At 46.7% G+C, this 24,799-nt stretch overlaps 1 protein-coding gene across 3 annotated transcripts in view; it reads left to right on the top strand.

Annotated features, from left to right (window-relative positions):
- LOC147666724 (nucleus accumbens-associated protein 2-like) overlaps positions 1–24,799 on the top strand; it is a 418,781-nt gene that overhangs the window by 133,448 nt on the left and 260,534 nt on the right. For 2 of the 3 annotated variants that reach the window (XM_086948923.1, XM_086948926.1), the window contains exon 2: positions 22,568–22,612. The exons of the other annotated variant lie outside the window; for it this stretch is intronic. The gene's annotated coding sequence lies outside the window, so the exon portion shown is untranslated. The remainder of the gene's footprint in view (positions 1–22,567; positions 22,613–24,799) is intronic. 3 annotated transcript variants of the gene reach the window in all.

Genomic DNA, 24,799 nt, shown 5'->3' with positions numbered 1-24,799 from the left:
TTTGCTGTAGGGGGCAGAAGGTGTTAGATTTTAAATCCAAAACCTTCTCTACTGTTGCACAGACTGGAGTTGGAATAGCAAATGATACTATTCCAACACCCAGTGCCTCCCCTACAGCAAGTCATTGTAATGACTTGCGTTGTAATGGTCTGAGATGTAATAACGCGGTCGTTGTAATGACTGCGTTGTAATGGCATTCATTAAAACCGCATGCACCGTAAAGTGACCTATTCGATTGATAGCTGATGGGATGTCCCCCCTTAATATCATCATGTTGCCTGGGAGGGGCGGCTGAGCCCATCTAGAGCTGCTTGCGTTCAGGGAAGTGGTTAAGTTAAGCTGACCCATTAGAGGCAGATTGATAGACGCTGGTCTGTAGAGGTAGAAACGGACTAGATCAAGACCTCACTGTATCATAAAAACTCAAGCTACACCTCATTTGTTGAACCCAATAAGGCTGAAGCATCCCTGGACTTGCTTGAGTTGCCTTTCAAAGAGCGTCCAGTATCGCTGTCTCAGCCAGACTGGTGTTTTCGTGGTGGGACAATGACTGATTAGCATGTGGAATGGAATGCATCCATGATAATTAAGCAACTAATTCAAGCACCTCCAAGCATTACTTGTTTGGTGCAGTCAGGAGGCGAGCTATTCCACAGTGGCCACAGCATCACACACTTTACGTGTCCTCACTTATGGAGTAACGTGGTCATCTCAAGTTATCAAAATGTGGATAGAGTTCACTTATGCGATAATTGAGAAAATGCCAATTGGTCTGCCGTTGTTCTGCTAGTGTGGGATGTGCAAAGTGCTTTGGGTGGACTTTGCGCAGTGTATGAAATGGTTGTATCTCATATATTGTGGTCAATGCAGACTTTTTTTATTGTTGTTGTTTGATAAAACCACAAATGCCTAAAAAACATCGACCACGTCTTTACCATGCATGCCTGTACAACAAATTTCGTTGCAAAGGCATGATTACTAAACGGATATTCATGGTAAATTGCACAACCATGCACCCCCACCTTGTGACCTAACAACCAATACCTCAGCCCTGCAGTCCACCCTTGCCCCTGCCCATAAAACCACGGGAGGGATCAGGTGTAGGAGCAGAGGACAAGGAGGTCCTCACCCTGGCCCTAAAACTCTGCCCTTGCCCAAAAACAACCCCGACCCTGAGCCCTAAAACTGACCCACCCCCTGAAAATTGCCCCTCCCCGCCGCCATACACCCTAAAACCCGGCCCCAGCCTTTAAAACTACCCTTACACCCTCACCCTAAGCCCTAAAACCCTGCCAAAAACGATCCCACCCCCTGCCCTGAGACCTAAAACTGCCTGCCCACCCTGAGCGCTAATACCGCCCCTCTCAAACTTGGCTCCAAACCCACTTACCAGGCTGTGTCCCATAGTTTCTCTCCCGATCCTTCCTGTTCCCGCCCATCCTCTCATCTAGACAGCTGGGTGCCTTAACCACGCATATGCGTGGTTTAGGCAGCAACGTGGTTTAGGCAGCTGCGTAGTTTGTTCCGCTTGGCTCAGCCCACATTGTCAAGGCTATTTCCTTTTTTTAGGTCTCGGACAAGCGAAAGCTGCGCTTGCGCAGTCCCGCTCCGAGACTTTATCTACAGTATGGGGGCTTAAACCTGCCCCTCTTCTCCATTGGCTGGCCTCGTAATTGCTGGCCAGCCATTGGAGGAGTGGGGCGTCACTCCGTTTAAGCCCCGTCTTTTTCGGATTCGGGGGCGTGTTTTTTCGCTTCTTTCTGTTTACTTTCTCTTCCCATTGGCTGTAATTTTACCTTCCAGCCAATGGGACGAGGAGAGAAAGAAAAAAGCCCCCGAATCAGAAAATGAAGGTGGTTTCTCCGAGGCATTTCTGCTTCGCCTCGGAGAAACATGGCGTTGTCCGACTGGCCGCGCAACAGACAGAGGCTCCCCCCCCGCTGGTAAGTTTTATTACCTCTGTTCCTTGCCTGCGCTCCTCTTTTCGTGCCTCTGTTCCCTGCTTTTGACCCGGGTCCAGGGAGTGCCCTGCCCTGCAAATGCCCTTTTCTATACATACGCCTTGGTGGGGAGGGGCCAGGTGGTGACACATGTGACTTCACTTTTCGACACACTTCCCTCGCTCCTAGTATTTCCCGTACTGGGGAGCTGGGAGGCTCCTGTGCTCTGTGCCAGAGCTCGTGACAAGCCGTCCTCGGAGCACCAGCCGTTCTGAGCAGACCACTAGCAGCAGCCTTGTACGAAAACGGGAGGCCTAGTGCACTCACCAGGGAATGTGCACGATCACCGGCAGCGCCCGAGGAATCACCAGTGACTTGGGTCATAATGAAAGACGCGATCTCATCACAAACGAACGTGTGCAATCATCGACAGCTTCCCGTCGACCAGCAGCATACTTGTTTGATCCCAATGACTTTATTTATAGGACCGTCAAGATCACCGGTAAATGCGTGGGCCCCCAGCAGCTTTTTGAGGCAGCAGGAGAATGTGTGCAATCACAAGCGGCTTCCTGCGGAATACTGGCGCGATTGTGTGACAATTACTTCCCGTCGTCACTCCATCTGATCGATTTTCAGCAAAGCTCTGTCATCACAAGCAGCTTCAGCCCAACTCTGGTGGATGTGCGTGACCATGGCAGCTAGCTCCCAGAGGCTTCTTACAGCTCACCAGTGCACTTTGTGCACATGAACAGCCCGACTCTCTGAGGCGTAGAAATACCCCCGCCGTTCAGATACTTTAACGGATTCACACTGGCTTCGCAGACCTGAATTCCAGGATGCACCAGGCACAGGTGCACACTGCAAAGACTTGTATGTGAAAACACCACAGAACCGCTCACTCGCACACACCAGTCTTGCACGTGAACTCGTATTCGACGGACACATGGTGTGCACACCACACAGAACCTAGCACACATGCTTAATGCACAACGAGACAGCACTTGAGTGCCCACTTTATTTCCTCGCGCACACCTAGCTGCCCGTAGCTTGGAAAACACCCAGTGAAAGCGCCACCGTGCACCAGGTTTCAGGCGAGGATGTGTTTGGCAATAGTGGCTACATGACATTAGATTAACTTTCTGAGTTTGTCTTGACGTTTTTAACTGTTGCTGCTCGCACTGTTCATGTAAATGACGCCTTTTGTAGGTTTTCTAAGGACTGTTAGCATTAGCCAATTAGCAGTGCGATGCTTGCAATTGGATCTGAAAAGCATCTTTGCCCTCTGAGCTGTTTAACGTGATTATCTGCAATAAAAAGGTCTGGAACGTAATTTTAGTTTTCGTTTCACAACTCTGCGCTTTGGCACTATGACATAGTACATCAGCATACATTTTTTCTTCAACCAACGGCATACTGCTTTGTGGGGCTTGTTTTTTTAGTTGTAGTTTTTTCTTTTTTTTAATAGTTTCACCATGGGTCAAAACCCCAGTATACACATTGCTGTTGGTAAAATGGCAGAATTGGTCACTTGTCCGCTATGTTTTAAAATTTTACAAAGTTGCATTGTCGGGGGTCTTGTATTTTAACAAAATGGTTTTTTCAGCTGTTTTAAACTTTTGCAAGTGGGTGTGTGTGTGGCTCTGTGTGTGTGTGGCTCTGTGTGTGTGTGTGGCTCTGTGTGTGTGTGGCTCTGTGTGTGTGTGGCTCTGTGTGTGTGTGGCTCTGTGTGTGTGTGGCTCTGTGTGTGTGTGTGGCTCTGTGTGTGTGTGGCTCTGTGTGTGTGTGGCTCTGTGTGTGTGGGTGGCTCTGTGTGTGTGTGGCTCTGTGTGTGTGTGTGTGTGGCTGTGTGTGTGTGTGGCTCTGTGTGTGTGGCTCTGTGTGTCTGTGTGTGTGTGTGGCTCTGTGTGTGTGTGTGGCTCTGTGTGTGTGTGGCTCTGTGTGTGTGTGGCTCTGTGTGTGTGTGGCTGTGTGTGTGTGTGGCTCTGTGTGTGTGGCTCTGTGTGTGTGTGTGTGTGTGTGGCTCTGTGTGTGTGTGTGGCTCTGTGTGTGTGGCTCTGTGTGTGTGTGGCTCTGTGTGTGTGGCTTTGTGTGTGGCTCTGTGTGGATAGCTTTTTTTGTAGGTGGCTCTATGTGTGGGTGGCTCTGTCGGTGTGAGGGTGGCTCTTTGTAGGTGGCTCTGTGTGTGTAGGTGGCTCTATGTGATGGACAATGTGTGGGTGGCTCTGTGTGGGTGGCTTTGTGTGGGTGTAAATGCAATAGGTCATGCATTTGCGAGCGATTTTAAGCTATTGGCATTGTAAATGAAAATGCCATTTATTTATGTTTTAAAAACCAAAACATAAATAAAAATGTCATGAGCAATGCCAATAGCTCTAACTATAACAATGCCGAGACCATTGCATTGTAATGCTTGTTGTATATAGAAGTGTATTTGGTAATGTGTATATGTTTCATTGAGCCACTATCTTTCCCATGAAACAAAGTATAAATGCATGTATTTGGCCTACTCATATGTGTTCTATTGCGGAAATGGAAGCTTGCCTATGTCTCTAGCTCTGCCTCGGCCTTCCTCTTCTCCGTCATATGTCATTGGAGCAGTATTTGGGAATTTTCTTAGCCACTGGAATGATGCCGTAGTGGATGACCATAGTATGATGCATGGTGCCTGAAAGTAAATCATGGCCATTTTTCAGAATAATGACAATTTATGTATCCTATTCTATGTCATAATTGTGAACTCATTTTGCTGATTTAATAACACATTTGCTAACCTCTATTATTGAGTAACCGGCAGACATTTTGTTTCCCTGTGTTATACTGCGGTGCAGGAGTTATCTTGCCTCTGAAATACTCAGTCTTGTTTCCATGCTTGGCACTACGCATATTGTATTGTAATTGCATTTATATAGCGCTTACTACCCCTGACGAGGCATCAAAGCGCTTGTTTGGCGAGTAGCACGCTACTCCAGAGCCCATTAAGGATTAGTGGTGTATTAGTAGAGTGAAACGTGTTCTGGTATGTTAACTATAGTTTATATCGCACATAATCACCTGCAGGTCTCTTAGTGCTTGGAGAGAGAGATCAGATACCCTCTACCATCCCTGACAAGCACCAAACATGTGTTAAACTGTGTCCAGAGCCTCCCTAAACAGAACAGAAGGGTTTTGAGGCATTTCCTGAAGGGGAGGAGGGTGGGTTCCTTAGGGAGGTTCGCAGGCAGTTTGTTCCATAGTTGGGGAATTAGGACAGAGAAGGCTTTGCCCCCTTTAGATGCAATTTTGGCTCGAGAGTGAGCCAGAAGACCTGCCTCGGACAAGCGAAGTATGCGTCCCGGTGCATACTTCACCAGGAGCTCCTTGATATAGGTAGGAGCCTGACCATAGATGGCTTTGTGGGCAATGCAGAGGCCCTTGAACTTTGCTCCCTGCTTGACCGGGAGCCGATGCAACCTATGCAGCAGAGGGGTGGCATGGGCCCTTCTAGGCAGCCTAAAAATCAGCCTAGCTGCGTCGTTCATGGTCACCTGCAGCTTGCTGATTAGTTTCTCGGGGAGGCCAATGTACAAGTCATTGCCAAAGTCCAACCTGGATACAATTGTGGCCGACACAATCATCTGTAGAGTAGTGGGCGTGAGCAAAGGGTCAAGTTTCTGCAACTGTCACATTAGGTGCGGCAGGTGCCAACCACAGAGGCAACTTGATTGGTCAGGGAGAGGTCCGCATCAATCTTAATGCCCCAGGCTCTTTACGATGGGAACTGGCGTGGGGCGCAGTGCTGAGCTCTTGAGGCCAAAAAAGGTAATTCCAAGGGTTACCTTTAGAGGAGATTGCAAGACCTCTGTTTTATCCAGATTGACTTTTAGTGAATTGGCTGTCATCCAAGTCAGTGTATCTAAGGATGTTTTGTACGTAAGTGTGGGCCTGCGGAGAGTTTTTAATCTGCAGAATCAGTTGGGTATCATCCGCATAATTAAAAACTTGACAGTTCATACAGGCTAAGGCTGCCACTAATGGCTGGAGATGCACATTAAAGAGGAGAGGGGATAGAGCTGAACCCAGGGGGATCCCACAGGTAAGAGCACCACTATTTGACATCTGTTCACCCAGTTGGACCCTTTGCGACCGCCCTAGCAAAAAGGACTCGAGCCAAAGGCGGGCCAGCCCGCAGATGCCCAGATTAGCAACTCTAAGCAGGAGCTGTGCGTGATTGGCCATATCGAACGCCGCTGACAGAACTAACAGAATCAGGGCGCTTGCATCTTTGTAATCAGCCCTAACTCTGAGCTCATCAAGCATGGCCAACATCACCAGTTCGGTTCTATGATGAGCTCTAAAGCCGGCCTGCCTCACCTGGAGTAGGTGGTATTCCTCTATAAAAGATGAAAGTAAGTGTTGTGAGGACATGTTACTCCAGTACTTTTGGTAGAAAAGGGAGCTGAGAAATAGGCCTATAGTTTTTAAAATTGGCCACATCTACCCCTGGCTTCTTCAACAAGGGAGTAACCCTGGCTTCCTTCATACTGGTGGGCAAGTAACCTGTCTCCAGGGAGTGATTAAGTAGAGAGAGAAACTCTTTCTAGCCCAGGAAGGGCCATGCAAAAGATCTTTGGAAGGCAGGGATCTGCAGGGGAGCCTGATTTGCCGCGATTTATCAGGCATGATAGGCGTGCTAGATCTAAGTTAGGAAAGATGGTGAGCTGCTCACCTGGGACACGGGGCTAGAGTCTGGTCCGGGACTATCTGATTTGTTGGAGTGTTCTCTATCTCGGTGAGAATATCCCTAACTTTCTGAAGAAAGAAATCCTGGAATTTGTTGCAGTCCGCCGGCTCGGCTGCCAATTTCTGTTCTGACTTCTGGCTAAGCTCTTTAAGGATTCTGAATGGTTCCCTTTGTTTGTTTGTAGCATCTGTGATTCTTGCCTCCTAATATTCAGCCTATCTGGCTGTAATGGCCTTTTTGTATAGGATTAGCATGGCTTTATAACTAGCAAGTCCGGCTGGAAGGTATAATTTACGCCATAGCCTCTCAGCTTGACTGTAGAAAAGGGTACTGGCAGATGACCTTTTTCAGAGTTGCCCGGCGTTAACCGCCTCTATACCCATTCAAGTTACCAAACAAAGAGGCAGGCGCTGGAGACTGGAAGGCAGGAAACAGAAGTTTTATTCCGACGGAGCAGAACACATCAAATCAGACAACAGGGTATCTTCTCGAGGTGCTCTCTCCGCATCTCTGAGGCCTGGCCTCTTATACACAGGTTTATGATCTTTATTGCATGTAACACATTCTTAAAATGCTTTGAAGTATGAAAGGAAATCCTCGGAATCTCCCCTTCAGGCCCGTTCCCACACACATTTACAGTTGAAGTCCCCACCCCGGTCACAACAGGTGATGATTATCGCGCAGCTGGACATTCCGCTGATTCACGGAATGTGTGGGGTTGATCGGATCTCATAGGGTGGGGGCTTTGATCAACTCGAGGGTCCTTTGATGGGGGGGGCTTCCTACTGTACGGGAGGCAATAAACAGTATCCGCAGGGCCAGGTGGCGGCCTGGGAACGAGGAAGACAAATGGGCACACAGGAAAAGGGGGGTTGTATCAGAGGACCCGGGACCAGGAAAGGAATGAAGGGAGGTGTTGCGCTGGGAACAGGATGGGATTCTGAGGCAGAGCTGCGCTGAAGAGGGGTTTATGACCCAAGGCATGTGAGAGCGGGGGTTGTCAGCGTGCGGGGGGATGCTTGCGAGGTTAAGAGAGAGAGAGAGAGACGCGCTGGCTATCAGCGAGGGGCAGAGAGGCCATGGTGCTCAAAATGGCTGCCGCTTACGCGCACGAATGGGCTCAAAAAGGGCAAGATGGCGCCGATAATGTTGACGTTTGCGGCCTAACTTTTAACAGTCCTCCCTTTTCAACATAGCTAGCCAACTTGCCTACTCAATGTCAATCTTCATCAAATTCCTAACCTCGGCATCATATAATGCTCCCATGCGTTCGCAGGGGTGTGGAATTTTATAAAATATCTTCTTGTCCAAAGGACAAGATGTTTCAGAAATCTACTGGTCCTGTAAAAAAATCTACTTGTCCCGTAAAAAAAAGTCTACTTGTCCCATTTGGTACTAAACAATGAGGTTTCAATTTATAACTGCATTCTCATATAAGAGCTAGGATAGCAGCTTCTCTGATTATGCCAGGGCTCATTTTACATCATCATTTGTATTCTTACTTTGCTCTGTTCAGCTACCTTTCTGATTGTACAGGACCCTCAACACACTAGGTTTTTATGTCAAATATTTGAATATTCACAGACTCTGTTTAAGTGAGCTCTGTTCAAGGTCATGGTAAGCCTCTGAATATGTCAGCACTTTTATTACATTGAAGTTCACTGCTTTAATTGTATCATTGCTCTCTTTCTTGCCTGAGGAAAAGACTTGTAGACACACTACCCTGATAATGATAAATTATGTAAAAATTCACTCATTTTCACAAAATGTTACTGTAAATAAACTTAGATTCTACTTGTAGTCCAGTGCCTCAGTTAACAACTGAGGATCAAGGAGACTGCCCCTGTCTGAGTGTCCACATTGTAGTTTTGGACAGTTCCCTTCGTCTCACTCTACCTTGGTTCCCTGGTTTGCTAGAATTGTGATCATATACCCAGCACGATATCCAATATGTAGACCTTCATAGTGTGGCAACAATTTGTAGGCGATCTAGTTCCAGAGTCAAAAAGTAAGCTATCAATACCTGCAAGTTTGGCTTAGACATACAAAGATTGGTTTTGTACCTATAAAAGTATTCACAAGCAAAAAGAGTTGTTTTTTCCAGACCTGGATTTCAGTGCAAATGTGTGCATGCGTGTAACGTACATTGTTTAACAGCACCACAAACTCCTCTCTAACCCCCTCTGCACCCTGAAAAAGGTAATACATTATATGTTTGTAAAGAGTGTGTTTAGGAACATGGAATTGTTGTAGGTTTTCAGGCCAACTTATGTAAACTCTTATGAATTTCTGAAAGTCCTAATTCTGCACCCATGCAATTTAATAGATCTGTGGATCCAGATTTGTTACATTATGTTATAAGTAGGGCCCCTAATTAATTTTTTAAGTAGTTTTACCTTGATTTGCCTTTATTATGGTTTTAAAATATTAGCATGCACCAACGCTGATGTGTTAAATGATTCCTGAGTGCAATGGTAGTTAATGTTTTCAAACCCTGCATTGTAGCTTTCTGCACACTACAGCCATTTTTAAGTTGCAAATATTTTGCTCTTTTCATCCCTTTTTCAAGGAGCACATTGTTTGGGGTACATTGTCCGTTTTCAAAATGAAATCACCAATCTTGCTTCCATTCTTCTATATACACCTGCATACAATAAAGGAGCCTTCTGCAAGCCATACTAACAGCCACAACATGTAAATGTAGCAGACAATTGCACACCTGCTTTTATTGGAACCCCTGTCAGTAATGCAAGCTGAGATTCCTGCTCACTGTTTTTGAATGTATCTGACTTTAACTCTCTACGCAACCTTAATGCACTTGACCCATGAACATGTTACACAATTTTGTTTTAAACATTAGCACACCGACAAGACCAATAAACTGTGGGCGACCATACCTCTAGCAAACAAAGGCAAATTTGTCACTATATTATTTCCATGAGAAACTACCAAATTGTTTCTTAGGCAATGGGGGGATGTAGTGCAGCTCATCATACACTTTACACCTTCTATGTAACAATTCCCTCATGCACTATCCCTTCCCCTTACATGAATGATGCACAGCACTGTTCATACAGATTATACAGCTCATGTCCTGCACAGGCCACTGTAAAGATCATATGCAGTATAGCTCAGGTACCGTGTGGACCTCGTGCAAGACATAGTTGAGCCTTGCTTTACTATTGTTCCTAGCATCTTCAGTATATTACATAAATCAAGCGTTGTACAGCCCACACTTGCACAGATTATTCCATTTGCACAGGTAAGTATCCTCTATATGCTGAGTGATGCGTAGGTGGTGTTCTTATAAAATGAGGAGATCATTATGGTGTGTGATTTACAGTGGTACTCTGCTACTAAGTAAAGGGAAGAGCCCTTTGATGATTTTATTCCAGGGAGTAGCCAGAAAATTAAAATACCCCCCACTTTGACCAATCCTCTGACAGCACCAAGCAAGTAATGTAAGTGAGCTCGAACCTCCCTAAAACTCCTTTGTCACTTCCATCCAAGCATCTATCCATTATTATTTCATGCCACATCTGCTCATGTCCACCATTTCACCTTTACATTCTATCATCCGTTCATTATTTCAATCATTCACTCTTCCCCATTACATCCATCTATTGGCCATTCTATACATCTACCCATCTGTTCACCCATCCACTATCTATGCACGCATCCATCCACCCATGCATCCATCATTTGACTTACCCATCAATCAATAAAGCCTTTCAGCCATCAATTGTTCCTTTGCCATTCATTTATTCATCCATCCATCCTCTCAAATTTGAATTTACTTTGCCATTCATCCATCCTCTCAGATTTTCATTTACTTTGCCATACATCCATCCTCTCAGATTTTAAATTACTATGAAATCCTTCTATCCATTCAGACTTTTATTTACTCTGCCATCATTTTACCCACCGATCCATCCATCCATCTCAGATTTCCTTTTATTTTGTCAACATTTCATCCACCCAGCTACACATTCTTTCACTCACATACACAAAGCCCTCATTCTCTCACCCACCCATCTTTTCACCCACTCATCCACCCATCCCGTCACCCAATTATCCATCTATCCTTTCACATACCCATCCACACCCTTTCACCCAACCATCCATCCATCCTTTCATCCACCCATACATTCGCCCACTCATCTATCCTTTGCCCCTTTTCCACCCTTCTCTGCCTTTTCTAGCAACCCATCTTTTTTTCTTTTAGTTAATCATGGTCTCCAATCTGTCAAGTTGCAGATGAGAGGCCCATAAAAAACTCTGGTATAGCTGCTATAGAGAGGGGTTCACTATGCCCCAGGTTTTATTGGTGGGGGTCCCTTAATCAGTAGATTTAGCATTAGAACCTCACGAGCTTTCAATTCACTAAAACAATAAAAAGTGTTGTCAGAATCCTATAAAAGAATGTGCCCATGCTCACAAACACACGCATAAATAAATAGGTCTAAAATGTTTTTTATCAGAACTCAGTCCACTAGGTAAGAGAGGCAGCAACAGCATGGTAAAAATATAAATATAAATGCTTAAGTCGAAATTTGTAAAGATTCATTTTCCATAAACTACATGTTATAACATTGTGCGAGCCCCCATATCAAAAAGTGGATTTTGACAACACTTTTTTGATGTGGGGCTGGGCACAATATTTTGTCGACCGTCAAAGTTTACAGAAAAGGCAACTTTACCATTTATATTTTACTGTTCCTTTGCTGCCTCTTACCTAGTGGGCTCAGATCTGATAATAGCTCCGATGAGCCCCTTAATAGCTGCAGTGGTGGTGAGAGCAGCCGCGATTTCTGCTGCTGATGGTGAAAGGCCGAGTGCTTTACACCAAAGGCTCAAGGGCAATGACCTCTGAAGGAAGGGGCCACATTGGCAGGCTTTGGGGAGTGCAGAGACTCGGAAACACAGGATTATTGTGAAAGGCAGTACTTGCGCATTCTGGTTACAAGCAACGGTGACGGGCCTAAATGCCTTCAGAGTGCAGTTGTGAGTGGCAGCCTTGCACCCGGAATGAAACCGTGCAAGCAGAGACGTTTTTTTTTTCTTTTCCAAACGCGTACGCCAGGACAGCCCTGCAACCTTCAAAGAGATGTCAGTGCCGCTCGCTGTGGTCAAAAAGGAGGGAAGCACTTCTGGGCATTGTCGGAAATTCAAAGGGCTATTAAGTCTTAGAAAGTTATGTCAATAAACTCAGCACGCATTTGGAAGCCGGTTAGAAGGATTTTAAGTCTTCTGTGCTGTGAAAGGTTTTTGCTGCAGAAAGTTGAGCCTACTTGTCCGAGGGACAATAAAAACATAAAGACTTGTTGTCCCTGTCAGCAAACAATATGTCCTGGGCGTCGGGCGATATGAATTCCCCACTCCTGGTTCGTTTCCAAAGTCCACAGTCTTAGGGCAAATACAATTTGTACATAATGAACACAGAGGTGGCAGACATTGAATTCCTAAGCATAGACCGCATATTACAACTACAGGAATCAGGATAATGGTGAACAGTCTCCAGCCCCAGTTCTTAACGGTGTTCCAGAACCAACCACCAAGCGACCATTCTTCCTGTTCCTGGTGGACTTCTGAAGAGAGTCTGTGAAGATGTTCGATGGCTTTGTACACTGAGGGTGAATTGTCCGGTATGTATGTACAGCAGCTGGACCCAATAATGCGGCATGCTCCACCACGGTCCGCAAGAACCACATCTAGGACAAGGCGGTTCTGGAGTGCTACCAAGCGGACCGCTTGAAGCTCGGCGGTGTTATTAGCAAGGATACCAGCTGTGATGTTCATTGTTGTCTCAACTGCCTGGGTCAGATGTCGGATGGCACGGCTGTTTGCCATCGGGCCCCAGAGTGGAACGAGTCCCTTCATCGCATCGAGGAACTGTGCTCCTGTCGAGTCGGCTTGTTCAATGTCCTTGGCTCGTTTTTGTCTATGATGATTCGCTGGAGCCACATAAGTCGGAGGAAGGATGAAGGAGATGAAACAAGTGCCCCCCCCAGCCTTTGGGGAGCCAGGTGTAAGCCTTCGTGCCACAAACGAAATACATATTCGGAGAGGATACAAAGGAAGGCGGATCGGTGGAGTCCAAAGTTCTGGTGAAACGGCAGGCGCTGCGGCCTACCAGCTGTGTCCCAAGCCCTTCTATGCACATGTGGCCTGTGACGTTGATGACTGGCAGGGCCACAGTCAGAGTGGCAGCCGTTCATTTCCGCAGGTAGGAGAAGGTGGGTCTGGTTGGATTGTTGAACACCTGCATTTCAATTCGTTCTTTAGCAGGGATGTCCATGTGGATTGAGTCGTTGGAGGTCTGCGGGCAGAAGTGTGTCTTCGTTTTGTTTCGCCAGACCCCATGATAGAAGTGCGTCATGGTTTTGCTGGAGGTGGCATTGTCTTTATAGCTTTCTTGCAGGAGGATCAGCCAAGCAAGGCAGGAGCCATGAACTGAGAAGGGTGAAGGGATGAAAGGAATTGAATGTCCAGTGGCGTGGGGTAGCAACCCACAGATCCAACAGTTGGTGGCGTTGGTGGCAAGATTGTGCTGGTGCAGCAACTGTACAAAGGAGTTATTCCAAAACTCCTTTCGCCTCTCTCTGAGTTGAGGAGAGAGCGAAATCAGATAATGTTCCTTCATGGTGGTAGGCTGAGCAGTGGTCAGAAATGTTTCGTGAGCAGGTGCATTTTCTTCCACAATCCAGAGCGTGGTCATGAGGAGAAAGCAGAAAAGGATTGTGATGAAGAGTGCAATTGTCTTTGTGCTGTGGAGTCTGTCTGTTCTCGGGTTTCTGTAGTGGGTATTTCCTGTTGCTTCCATCATCTTCTTATTTGGTGCTTCCATCATCTTCTTATCTGGCGCTTCCATCATCTTCAAGGTGCTCGGTAGCAGGCAGAACCACAGACTTCGTTTAGCTTCTCTCCGGGTGACCCTTGGTGGTGTTTAGGTCACCATTCTGAGATTTAACTTAGTCCGTGGTCTACTTAGCCGAAGCTCCCTCCTTTCGACGCAGGAAATACCCTTCTCTGGATGGCACAGTGGGATCAGAGAATTTTGAAAGTTCAAGTGCTTCGGTATCAGGATAGCAGGTTAGTGACGGTCGGTCCTTGTTCAGGAGCTCTTCTTGGTTGTCGATGTTTTCTGTCGTGGCCAGGGTCGAGGAGACCTTCTTACAGTGGTGTGCGTGCAGCCAGTGCCGTTTCCCCTCCACACGAAGAGCCGTCCGGGTGGTGATTAACACTTGCCAGGGGCCCGTCCACCGGGGTTCCAGACTCTTCGACCGCTGAAAATTCCGGATCAGCACGAAGTCCCCAGGTTGGATGGCGTGACCCGGACCCCTGGAAGCATCGGGGATGGCCTGCTGCACCTGCTGATGAATGACAGACAGAGTTTCAGTCAACTTATACAGGCAAACAGACATTAGGACGTCCGGGACGTCATGAATGGAAGTTGGTTTCGGTGCAGACCAGACGCTCATGGGTCGACCGAAAACAACTTCATAAGGTGTCAAGTGATGTTTGGTGGGGGTGGAATGCATCAATAGCAATGCCAGTGGGAGGGCGTCTGGCCATTTCAGACCCGTGGTAGCCACTATCTTGGCCAGTTTGAGCTTTAGTGTGGCATTATGTCGCTCAACAAGTCCAGCAGACTGGGGGTGGAAGACTGCGTGGAACTTCTGCTTGATGCCCAGCCCCTTTAAGATGAGCTGGATGACTTCGGCTATGAAGTGGGGGCCATTGTCGCTCCACAAAATTCGGCAAAGGCTGTAACGGGGGAAAAATTCTTTTAACAGTACTTTCGCAGTGGCCATAGCAGTGTTGTCACGGGTTGGGTATGCTTCCACCCATTTGCTAAATGCGCATACCACAACAAGTACATATTTCAGGCCTTGGCATCTGTCTAGCTGGATGTAGTCCATCTGCAGGACTTCAAACGGGTGATTTGGGACCCCAAACTCTCCCCGGGGTACTACAGTTCCTTTCCCGGGGTTGTGTTGCAGGCATATCAAGCATTGTTGGACCAGACGTTTGGCGGAGTCTGTGATTTTATCATTGTGCCAAACTCTGGAGACAAGTTCAATCATGGGGGCTGATCCTATGTGGGCAGGGGAATGTGCCATAGTCAGTATGGGAATCAAGTATGAGTCAGCTAGCAACCATTTGTTTTTGTCTTTTGTCCGCCAGCAGCCTTCATCGTCCTTTAATCCCACCCGTGTCCATTCAGTCAATTTGTGTTGTGTGCTAGCCATTTGAATGTCTCTAATAGTGTCCCTAGCGTCAGTCCATTTTTCTGCCTGTGACCTGGTCACGTACATACGTGTTGTCGTCCTATTTTCAGCTGTCGTTCGAGCAGTGATGTCGGCTAGCGCATTTCCTTGTCCAATAATGTCTGTCACCCTTCTGTGTGCCTGGCATTTGATGACCGCAAGCTTTTTGGGGAGAAGGACAGCTTCGATCAGGGCGGAGACTAGATCTCCGTGCAAAATGGGGGTGCCGTGTGAGGTCAAGAATCCCCTTTCCCTCCAAAGGAGCCCAAAATGGTGAACCACCCCGAAGGCGTACTGGCTGTCGGTGTAAATGTTCGCTGTGGTTCCTGCTGCTAGAATGCAGGCTCGTGTCAGGGCAATCAGTTCCGCTGCCTGGGCAGATCGTTGCGTGATGCGGGCTGTCTCGACCACAGTTCGAGCCGTGGTGACTTCATAGGCAGCTGAAGTGGTGCCATCGGGGAGTTTGATGCAAGAACCGTCCACCCACAGCTCTCCGCCAGGGTCAGGAAAAGCCGTGTCTCTGAGGTCAACCCTACTTCTAGTCTGTTCGTCCGTAAGAGTCACACAGTCATGTACAGGGGGCACATCGGGATCGTTCTCTGGTAGGGGTAACAGAGTTGCTGGGTTCAGTGTGGTGCATCTTTTCAGGGTGATATGGGGTGCAAGCAAAGTCAGCTCGTATCCAGTCAGTCGTGCACTCGTCAGGTGTTGCGTCTTGGTTTGGTTCAGGAGGGTGTCAACTGCATGGGGTACTAGTACCGTGAGGGAATTCGAGAGTACGATCCCCTCACTCTGTTGGATAGAGATAGCAGCGGCAGCTACAGCTCGAAGGCAGGCAGGCAAGGCTCTGGCTACAGGGTCAAGAGTGGCAGAGAAGTAAGCGCACGGTCGTTGCTTTGGGCCAATGGACTGGGTCAGGACAGATAAAGCGCACCCCTCCCTTTCGTGAGTGTAAAGGGAGAAGGGCTTTGTGTAATCGGGGGTACCTAGGACAGGGGCCGAACAAAGGGCATCTCGTAGTTCCGTGAAGGAGGTTTGTCACTCAGGGGTCCAAGGGAGTGGGAAGGGGACATCTTTAGCTAGCAGAGAAAGCAGCGGTTTCACAATGAGGCTAAAGTTTGGTAGCCACTGTCGGCAGAAGGAGGTGAGGCCTAGTAGGGAGCGAACCTGTTTCTGAGTCTTGGGGACGGGGGTTTCAAGAATGGTTTGGATCCGGTCGGGAGTAAGTTTCCTTCCTTCTTTGGACAGGAGGTGGCCTAAGTAAGTGACCTGGGGTTGGCAGAATTGCAACTTCTTCTTGGAGATCTTGTGGCCATTTTCCGCAAGGAAGTGCAGGAGTTGAATGGTGGCTGTGACTGCTAATGGAGTGGTGTCGGCTGCCAAAAGGATGTCATCGACGTATTGCACTAACACCACTCCATCGGGTAACTGGACTTGATCCAGTTGTCTCTTGAGGGCCTGGCTGTAGATGCTAGGGCTTTCTGTGTAGCCCTGGGGGGCTCGGCAGAACCTATATGAGCGGGCTTTTAGGGTGAAGCCAAAGAGATATCGGCTGTCTGGGTGGATGGGGATGGAAAAGAATGCGTTTTTGAGGTCAATGACAGTGAAGGTGGTGGCAGTAGAAGGAATCAAAGTCAGGATGGTGGTGATGTCTGAGACCACGGGGTACTGGGGTACAACCACTTTGTTGATCTCTCGAAGGTCAATGATAAAGCGGTATGCTTTCTCATCTCCCTCTCCTTGTTTCTTGATGATGGGCAAGATAGGACTGTTGCAAACGTTGCTAACCACTTCCTCTACCACTCCTGCGTCTATCAGTGACTGAATGATCTTTACCAATGCCTTCTCGCCCTCGGGCGATATCCGATATTGTGGAAGTTTTGGGAGTGTTGCGTCTGGTCGGACAGTAATGTGCACTGGGTCAATCATCATGCGCCCTACGTCCGAATCTGTCTTGGCCCACAGGTACGGAGGCAGAGTGTCAAGCAGGGATGTGTCAGCGTCAGTGATGGAAAACATGCGTCGGGGAGGGCAATGTCTAAGCAGAACGGGGTTGTCGTAAAGGAAAACTCTAACTCCGTCTTGAGAACATCTAATTGTCGCTCGGAAGTGTTTCAATAAGTCGAGTCCCATAATGGCGTCAGGGCTATTGGAGGAAAGCAAAAACGTGGTGTCAGTGGTGTTGTTTTCTAAGTCGAAGAGGATCGGAGCGGACAAAGGGTTAGTGGAGGGCGTTCCATCGAAACCTGTCAATGGTATAAGTGAGCCAGACAAGGGTGCCCTTGGAATCAGTCGTTTAGATAACGCACTACGTGTTGCGCCAGTGTCTACCAGAAATGGAGACTTTGTACCCAAGACCTTAGCAGTGACATAAGGGCCTTGCTGGTCAACATAGAGCTCGACTGGATCCCTCCCTTGCCCTTGGCAGTCCTATGCAAAGTCGTGGGCGTCATCATAGTCAGATTGCTGGCATTGGTTCTGTCTGGGTCGATCAAATGTATTTGGTCTGCCTGATCTGTCGTTAGTCGTGTCATTTGGGGGCCCTCGCTGCTGTCCCTTATTTCTCGGTCCACTTGCTATGTCCTTGGGGTCTTTGTTTCTGATTATTTCCAAAAGAACCGGGCATTGGGATTTCCAATGGCCAGTCCCTTTACAGAAAGCACACTGGTCCTCTCTAATGTCTGTACGTCCAATGTGGGGAGTCAAAGTAAGGTCCTTGGGAGGTGCAGTCTTAGGGACGTTCGTCTGATAGTTCCCCTGTATTGGTCTCGTCCTATAGTCACCCCTTGCAGTTGTGCAATCATCACCCTCTCTTTCAAGTCTTTCTTCTTTTTCTCTGTTGCTCTATCGTTTTCATTTTTCTGATGTTCATAATATTGGGCCATCTGGAGGATGGCCGTGGGTTTGGAGGCTGCCCAACTACTCTCGCTGGCCTGCAGTTTCTGGGAGACCTCTGGTGTCAAACCCTTAACATAATTCTGGACAAACAGATGGTGTCCGGTTGCAGTGGTCATGTCCTGGCCGCTGTAATCGGAGAACACCGTTTCAAACCGGGAGAAGTAGTCCGATACATCCTCCTGGGGTTTCTGGCGACAGGCCGTTACTATCGACCAGTCCACTTTCTTTTCTGGAATCAGGGTTTTTAATTTCTGTACGATTTTGTCTGGGAGGTCTAAAATGGATTTCAAAGGCTTTTGTCCAGGTTCTCGTTGTTTATCAATGCCATCGAGTTGTGACCAGGTATGTCCATACAGCTCAAGGTGGTCGACTTTCCGGATTTGCTTCCACACATCAGCTGGTAGACACAACCCGAAGAACAAGTCGATGTCAGCCAGGGTCATAATCGTTGAACCTAGGGCTGTACTTAATTCAGTATAGAAGGCAGTGGGGTTTTTACGTAGGTCAGGCAGAGATTTCCGGAATGTCAGAATCTCTTGCCGGTCCCATGGCTGGTAGACCCAGTTGTACACTACCCTTCCTTTTGCATCTTTGTGGTTTGCATCATCGTTAGTCCCTTCACCTCGTGGAGGAACCCAGTAAGGGGCAGCCTCTCGTATCGGCATCATGGCGTTAGATTGCTCAGTTTGTGGTTCGGTCGCTACGGATGTCGTGGGTTTAGTTCCCGATCCTTGTTCAGTGAGGTGGCGGAAAACCTCAAGCGTACGCATAAGGAGGTCCGTCACATCACACTCGCCCTCATCCCCGATATCGACCTTCCGGTACAGAGTCGTTAGGCTCTCGGCACCTTTGTCTCGATATTGGTCCTCGTATGCGTTCAAGACATGGTAACACAGTCGTACGGAGAAATGTCGTCTGTGACTTCCTGTATACGAGTTAAACATATCCGTGATATACTCTTCATCTTCCTTTCTTTCTACCAGTGTCCTTGCTATCTTGTCAATCCCTGCTCGCTCATCTTTGCTTAACCTGTTTGTTCTAGCGGAACCGGCCCTTCGGGTCTCAGGGTCGCCTAACGTTGTCGTTTGTGTAGTATCTAATACAAGGAGTTCGGCCGGCACAGGGGCCATGGGGGCCGAAGCTGTGGCGCTACTCTCGTTTGTACCTGGGGGTGGTGGGTGCTGTGCTAAGGGTTGGGAAGGGGCGTATGGAGGGGGCATATAGATGACCGGAGGTCCTAACAAAAGATCATCGTTAGCTCGTTGTTTCAAGGACAATTCAGGATAGAGCGTGGAGGGCGTTCTAACCGGGCACTGGTTTGATGTTTCCATTTCTAGTTTCTGTTTGGCTTCCTCTCTTTCCTTTATCTCTTCTTCTAGTTTCTGAGCAGCTAGGTGGGCTGCTTTTCGCAGCTCTTTTCCCAACCTACTCTCATTTCTCTTCTTACGCCGTTCGGTTTCTTTGCGCCACATGCCGAAACTATCAAGCATAGTGGGCGTTGTCTTGTTTTTACCTAGGGCTGTTTCTAGCGCGCTTATTTTATCATCATTGAAGGATCCTATCAGTGGCCACTGACTTTCTCGATCCTTTTTCGTATATCTATGCCACAGCTTGCTATAAGCTATAGCGATCAATCCATGCTTTGTGAACATGTCCTTATTAGGGGTGCCTTCCAGTGGAGCCGGATGGTTCATCTCTAATAAGCGGTCCGGGCTAAACAGGCTACTAATCAGTGGGGAGAAGACAGGCATGACGGGTTAAAATGGGGACAAAAGTCAGCACTACCTATCTTATCACTGTGTGCAAAGACTAGACAGAATATTTCTATTCTACGTTGTTTGCAGGCAGTGAATACCTCAAGAACCAATATCGAACAGTCAATGTTCGGTCAATCAAACAATCAGTGGGGAGAATAAGTAGGCCCGCAAAAGGTTTGCGTCACCTACCCTTTCACTATCTGCAAAGAGGAAACCTGTTCTTTCCTGTTTGCAGACAGAGAATCTCCAGAAAACAATCCGCGAACAGTAGTTCGGGTTCAAACAATCAATCAGTGGGGGAGAAAGATAGGCACAACGGATTACACGGATTACAGTGGGGACAAAAGTCTGCGTTACCTATCCTTCACTGCTTGCAAAGAGAGAGCCTGTTGTTTCTCCGTTTGCAGACAGCGAATCTCCAAACAAATCAACAAAGAGTAATACTAGTATTTTCCAAACAATCAAACCATTTCGCAATTCGTCGTGTTTACACGACCTTACCCGGACCGCATGGACAGTTTTCTTGTCTTCCGAATCCAGCGCCCGATCGTCCTCTATCCTTCGTAGTCCTCGCGGCACTCCTGATGTTTCCCAGTCAGGACCGTAGATCACTCGAGAGAGGTCTGTTCGGAACCAGTGAAGTTCGGATGATCGGCTGTCAGACGAGGGTCTATCGGACAGGAGCTCTCCCGATCGTTGCAGTCGTTCACTCTGTCGTCAGGACCTCTCCCACTGGATCCACGAGTCGCTGATGGGCCCCACGTTTGGGACGCCAATTGTAGAAAAGGGTACTGGCAGATGACCTTTTTCAGAGTTGCCCGGCGTTAACCGCCTCTATACCCATTCAAGTTGCCAAACAAAGAGGCAGGCGCTGGAGACTGGAAGGCAGGAAACAGAAGTTTTATTCCGACGGAGCAGAACACATCAAATCAGACAACAGGGTATCTTCTCGAGGTGCTCTCTCCGCATCTCTGAGGCCTGGCCTCTTATACACAGGTTTATGATCTTTATTGCATGTAACACATTCTTGCAATGCTTTGAAGTATGAAAGGACATCCTCGGAATCTCCCCTTCAGGCCCGTTCCCACACACATTTACAGTTGAAGTCCCCACCCCGGTCACAACAGGTGATGATTATCGCGCAGCTGGACATTCCGCCGATTCACGGAATGTGTGGGGTTGATCGGATCTCATAGGGTGGGGGCTTTGATCAACTCGAGGGTCCTTTCATGGGGGGGGCTTCCTACTGTACGGGAGGCAATAAACAGTATCCGCAGGGCCAGGTGGCGGCCTGGGAACGAGGAAGACAAATGGGCACACAGGAAAAGGGGGGTTGTATCAGAGGACCCGGGACCAGGAAAGGAATGAAGGGAGGTGTAGCGCTGGGAACAGGATGGGATTCCGAGGCAGAGCTGCGCTGAAGAGGGGTTTATGACCCAAGGCATGTGAGAGCGGGGGTTGTCAGCGTGCGGGGGGATGCTTGCGAGGTTAAGAGAGAGAGAAAGAGACGCGCTGGCTATCAGCGAGGGGCAGGGAGGCCATGGTGCTCAAAATGGCTGCCGCTTACGTGCACGAATGGGCTCAAAAAGGGCAAGATGGCGCCGATAATGTTGACGTTCGCGGCCTAACTTTTAACATGACGATGGGTTTGCTTCCTTCTCCGCAGGTCCTCGTTAAACCAGTGGGCTCCCTTGCCCTTCTCTCTAACTCTGTTCTTTTGTGCCGGTGCCACCTGATCTATGGCCCTACTTAATGTACCAGTTAGGGCCTCACTCTCCAGGTCGAGGTTACCTTTCGTAAATATGAAAAAGTAATTTGAGTGATGGATATGTTAGTCAGTTATTTGGATTCAGAAGGATAGTGGAGCGATAAAAGAGGGAAAAGGTTTGCATTTTTATATAGCGCTTGCTACACCTGATGAGGTGTTGAAGCTCTTTTTCGGCAAGTAGCACGCTACTGTGGAACCCATGAATGATTAGTGGTGAATTAGTATAGTGAAATATGGAATTCATTTAGGAGGTGGACATGTTAGTCTGTTGTTTAGATTGAAAAGTATAGTGGAGGGAAAGAAGAGGGAAGGATTTAGAATTGTATTTTTGTTTTGGAGGTAAAAGCAGTACGAGGAGGCTTGGGATGAGTAAAAGGGGTATGGAGGGGGAAGAGTCAGAGGGAAATGTTTAGAAAGGCTTGTTTTGAAGGATCAGAATAGTAAAAGAGGTGTCCGATGATGCGAGGAGGGGTAGAGTAGGGAAGAGTTCTGAAAGGGTTATTTTGGGGATCATAGTAATGGTATCGGATGAATGAGAGAGCGGAGGCAGAGGATATAATGAGAGGTATACGGTGAAAAATAGGGTAGTGCATTGGAAATGCTGAATTTAAAGAAAAGTAATAAATATATAGATCCATAAGTACATGGAAATTATATAGATGCACAAAGGAAGTAAATATATATAGATTAAAGATACATTAAATAGACTCTGGCTTTCTAGGTTTTTTTGTACTTAAGATTCATTTTACGTATGTATGTGTGTATATATAACACCAGAATCCTGACACGATGGAGATCACGCTGAAGCAGGTACAGACGACACAATGTGAAAGTGAAAAGTGCTTTATTCCTCCTTGAGTGGCAGCATGAACCATATATATATATATATATATACATATATATATATGTGTGTGTGTGTATATATGTGTGTGTATATATATATATATATATGTGTATATATGTATGTGTATATATATATAATATTTATATATATATTAATTCAATAGCGAAACAATTGTAGATAATTATGATAAAAGATTTACCTATTTATGCAGTCACTTATATACATTTTAAAAACCTAGAATAATCTATCAGTAATATGTGCATTTGTTTCACAGAAATAATGAATATATATATGTATGTATATTAAACAATGAGAGGATTCTCAAGCTTGCTCAGTGTCTGAGGTCCCTTCTTTTCTTTCTCTTTTCAAGGTCCCCGTTTGTTCTTCTCAGGAGAAGAGAAACCTGGGCACCTTGGTGAGTAGAAGCTCTCTTTCTCTGATTGGCAGTATCACTTTAATTTTACTTATTTTTTTTCAATAAATCTGTTTTAGACTTCTAGTGGACTCGAGAGAGGGTTTTCGTTCACTAGCTTTCGTGACATTTTAATGCACATGGATACAAAAGTGAACCCGATGCTCCAGTAGCTACTAATTCTGCAGAATACTATTAACATGTTAGTCAACAGTTCATGAATTTGATTCGCAGAAATGCATTAGAATGCCATTTTATATTTGTCCTTCCTGCCTCCAGACTAAAATACTCTGTACTCAAGCACCTCTTTCTAACAAGAAGCCACCTCCCTGCATAACTTTTTGGACATTACATATTTCTTTTACTTCAGTTTCACGATAAGAAGCAATTGAAGATTTAAGACCTTAGACAAACCGAATGGTTGTAATGCTTCTTAACCCCTAGAGCTCTCATGAAGTAAATACACCTTTGACAACACAATCGTTTGGGGAACAGTAATACTATTAGGGCATAATTTATTGTCTCATTACTACAGTAAACGGGTGAAAGCAGACCAGAAACACTCGGAAAGTGTTTGGAACTATGTTTCATTCTTGTTCAACCTTTTTTATTAAATTTTGATCCTTTTGAGCAAAAACACATTTTTTGTTGTAGTCGACAAATTACTCAGCTGGTGAGGAATTATGTGTCAAGCTTGGCAAACCTAGAACTATGCAGAAAATGTTGCTGAATTGTGGAATGAGTGACTCTGGGTATTGTGAAGCTGCTTCTACTTCCTGATTAGGATAAAAAAACGTTTTTATGTTACGTTGTTGCAGATGTTAAGGTCTCCAACATGCCACAGGAGGGGTGTCTTGGAATCCACAAATATGCCAGATAAAAGTTCATTTTTAAATAATGAAAATGGATTTTCGACATGTGAAATGCTGGCACTCGCTTTTCTTCCTATTTAAACAATTTTTCCAATCTTACCAACAGTTCTGATGAGGAGTAGTGGTGTTTGTCAAAGGCTGAACCTCCTGAGTTTTCATTGGCTAACTCCCAAGGATAAGATGGTTGTGCTGCAGAGTTTCCTAAATTTCACAATGGCAAACTGGCCAGGAGGACCCATAAAAGATTATTTGAAGAGCCGAATAACTAAACCTCTGACAAATCACTTTTGCTTCTGCATTTTCCAGTGCCAATTTGGTGGTGGCGGGTGTGGGCGGTAAGGGTGAGGAGTCGGACTAGATTACGCATCACCGAAACTAGACAACGACCAGCCACACTAATTGTAAACAGATTCCCTCTTAGCACCAATGACTTTCTATTCTACAGTCTCTCGTTCACCAGTTATTATCGGAGGATTGGCGTGCTCCAGCTCGGAATAATGAAATGCGTTTGAAAGACAAGGATGTAGGCGCACTTGTAGGGGAGGGGCAAAAATGCAGCATATTTTTTTGTTATAAATCGTGTTGAGATGAGATCTAATTTCATCATTTTACATTTTTTGTTTTATTTAGGATAATAGGAATGAAAATTAGTTTTGGGATCTTAAATGGAGTGCACGTAGGTTATTGGGGAACACGATGAAAGAACATCTGCAGGGCTCTCCTTTGTTTCCATGCTGCCTTCAACGGCCTCCCTCTAAAGGAGTTACTTCTGCAGGGGCAAAAGGTTGATGCAGGTTTTTTTCATTTAACACATAGTACTTTAAAATCATGAGTTCCTTTCAGGATGACCATGCTACCACCCAACACTTCCATGAAAAGACATAAAAATGGAATGGTTGACCAGAGTATTGTCTTGCTTCCCTTTCTAATTAATTTGTATTTGTATTTGTATTTAGTAATTTGTAACGCGCAACTGTCACCCTACGGGTATCCTGGCGCCCAAACAGGAAGTAGTCAGATGGTAATCAGATGGTAAACAATACACTAGCTGTCATGACCTATAGACCGGCCGCCAGAGCTATTAAATAGAGTCAGGGGGATTATACTTTGGCGAACAGCCAGGTTTTCAGGCTCTTTCTGAAACCCAGTAGGGTGTCGATCTGTCTGATGTTCTGGGGAAGCTCGTTCCACAGCCTAGAGGCAGAGGTACAGAACGCTCTGCCTCCCATACTCGTTCTCCTGATCCTGGTAGTAGCAGCCAGACTCTGGCTAGCAGAGCGCAGGGACCTGGAAGGACTATACCAGGAGAGCCTTTCCT

Source organism: Lissotriton vulgaris, unplaced genomic scaffold (genome assembly GCF_964263255.1).
Source record: "Lissotriton vulgaris unplaced genomic scaffold, aLisVul1.2 SCAFFOLD_334, whole genome shotgun sequence".
Taxonomy (NCBI): Eukaryota; Metazoa; Chordata; class Amphibia; order Caudata; family Salamandridae; genus Lissotriton; species Lissotriton vulgaris.
Note: the sequence above shows the minus strand (reverse complement) of the source record. Positions and strands in the feature narration are given on the sequence as shown.